General features: G+C 33.7%; 1 protein-coding gene across 1 annotated transcript in view; it reads left to right on the top strand.

Moving 5' to 3' along the window:
• LOC135213052 (uncharacterized) overlaps nt 1–1414 on the top strand; it is a 168749-nt gene extending 167335 nt beyond the window's left edge. The window contains exon 9 of the mRNA XM_064246886.1: nt 1–1414. This exon is cut by the window's left edge and continues 281 nt beyond it. The gene's annotated coding sequence lies outside the window, so the exon portion shown is untranslated.
• Nucleotides 1415–2500: the final 1086 nt, after the last annotated feature.

Below are 2500 nucleotides of genomic sequence, written 5' to 3'. Positions count from 1 at the left end.
GCGTGGAACCACGGCCCACCACGGAAGGAATGGAGGGAAACTGTGCGACTCTTGATCGGCTTCCTTCAAGTCGCCAGGCGATCGACTGTGTTCGACTCTGGATTGCAGTCGACTGGCTTCACGGAATATCCCCTTCAAGCACCTAATTGTGATAAGCTTTCATGTTTCCGTGACTCGGCTTCACTGAATTTTCGTGTTTCTTAAAAAAAATAAAATAAAATAAAATAAATGGTCGGAGAGCAGTTCCTTGTCGGGAAAACTCCAAAGATGTCTCAAGATGTCTATCGATTTCAACGTGATATAGAAATGTGATTTCCTACTAAGAATATAGCGCGGATATAGCGCGAGATTTAGAAAACTGCAAGAAAATCGCCTTTCATTGTAGAAGGTGAAAATGGTACATAATCGATGTGAGAGAAAACCGAAACTCATTTATCTAATGTGAACAGAAATGAATCTGTTTGATAGAATTAAAAACTGCAAGTCGTCTCTGATTTGGGAAGGACACTGATAGGAAATCTCTGTATGAAAAGTGAATACAGTGAAATAGAGGAAAATACTCGATTTAAGCGATAAAATAATATTTTATCATTCCCTTTCGAGACATTGATTGACGCTGGACAGAAAAATGTTCGAAAAAGAGTAAATGAAATAAAATGCTTTGGAACTGTTGATATCATCGACTTTTTCTAAGAATATTACAAATAAATACCGAGAGTGGAAAGACCAGAACTTACTTTTTTTTTTTTGGAGGACATAACAACAGTAACACTGGTAATATAAGTAATAACCAGTTTCCACGGGTGCAAAAGTCTGTAGAATAATGAGGTAAGGTCAATCATTTCAGAGAAGGACGAAAACATCAGCCGTGTTTTTGCGAAGATTGGATGAATATTCTCCCAATAGGTAGTTGACGAAATCCAGTGATGCTTTGAAAGAGGTGAAGAGGTTATTCAAACGAAATATTCATGAAGAGCACCATACTTCAAAAGCGGTGCAAAATAATCGACAAAAGTGAATGAAAGTCAGCCCAAAATGAGTAAATGTTTGAAAACTATTGAGTGATTACTTGTCCTTTGAACAATGCGTGAAAATAATACCGAAATGACACGTGTGACTATTACTTACGAGAATTTCTAAAAATGAAGAAAAATCTAGTTTCAGAAAAGTGCAAGAGCCCTTCCTGTGTATTTCACTCAGTAGACACTACGAGAAATCGCAAATGAAGATTGGATGTATGCCTGTTGAATAATCAGAACGTTTGTGTAGGCGAATAAGTTGTGTCATTTTCAAATGGAATTGAAAGTTCGCTGGATTTGGAAACGACTTGAACAAAAAATAAGAGAAAAAGATAATTTCAAAGAATTTCAGGCTGATTTGTAATACATACATACACACATACATATATATATATATATATATATATATATATATATATATATATATATATATATATATATATATATATAATATATATATATATATATATTAAAGAAAGATATTCCTATATCAGAATGGAAAGTTAATTAGTCAAGAGTTAGTCAATATCGAGAAGAACTGAATGTATGACAGAAAATAGTCACTCCTAAGCTCCTCCGTATCGAAATTGTTAAGTGTGCTATTCAGGTGTCAATGAAAAATAACAATAAATATATTACATATATAGATAATAATAATCATCACTTCACTTAGATCTCTGAAAACTAATATCAACAAACTGTGAGTGTATAAATGGTGGTTCCTTACCAAACTGTGTTACTTCCTATCCATTTTCTTACATCAGTGTTGATCACACTCCCCACCCCACTAACCCCACCCCCACCCCCCTAAAAATAAAACAACCCCAACCACAAGCCCTTTGGAAAACAATATACCAGTGTTGCATAAGGAATTTCGGTGTCTAATAATAAAAAAAAGTAAAAAACTATGTAAAACAAACTCTCTGGCTAAGTGTTAAAAAAAAAGGTGTGAAGCGAGAGTGTTGTTTTTCTCTTTCTCGAATGATAAACTTTGAAAAAAAAAAAAAATAACTTGATGATATATCTGATAAGTCTGATAAAGACTTCGTTGTCAGATAAAGACTTCATTACATATATACATATATTATCATTCCCCCTTGAGCTTATCATCCGACCAATGGCGGTGCCTCTGATGTGTCTGTTTTCGGTGTGTCAGTTTTTAAGTGTACATTCTATAATCAAAACGAAAAAAAAAAAAAAACTCGTTGTACATAACAAGTCGAGAATGAAGGATGTTGCATGCAACACAAGAAAACGAATAAAACGAATAACTCAAATCATTCACTGTGAGAAATAGTGTTCATTGTCATACAAGAAGGATCAAAATGTTTATAACATCAAAGGGAAAATATATCGCGTGATACAAAAAATTTGTAGTGCTCAATTTTGACAGTATACCATTATTTTATATGTATAAAAAAAGATACAAACACTCCCCCCTTGTAAACAATTTGCAAATTCTTTTAAAAGCCTTCGTCTTG

This window comes from Macrobrachium nipponense, chromosome 42, assembly GCF_015104395.2.
Source record: "Macrobrachium nipponense isolate FS-2020 chromosome 42, ASM1510439v2, whole genome shotgun sequence".
Lineage (NCBI taxonomy): Eukaryota > Metazoa > Arthropoda > Malacostraca > Decapoda > Palaemonidae > Macrobrachium > Macrobrachium nipponense.
This window is presented reverse-complemented; position numbering and strand designations above follow the sequence as displayed.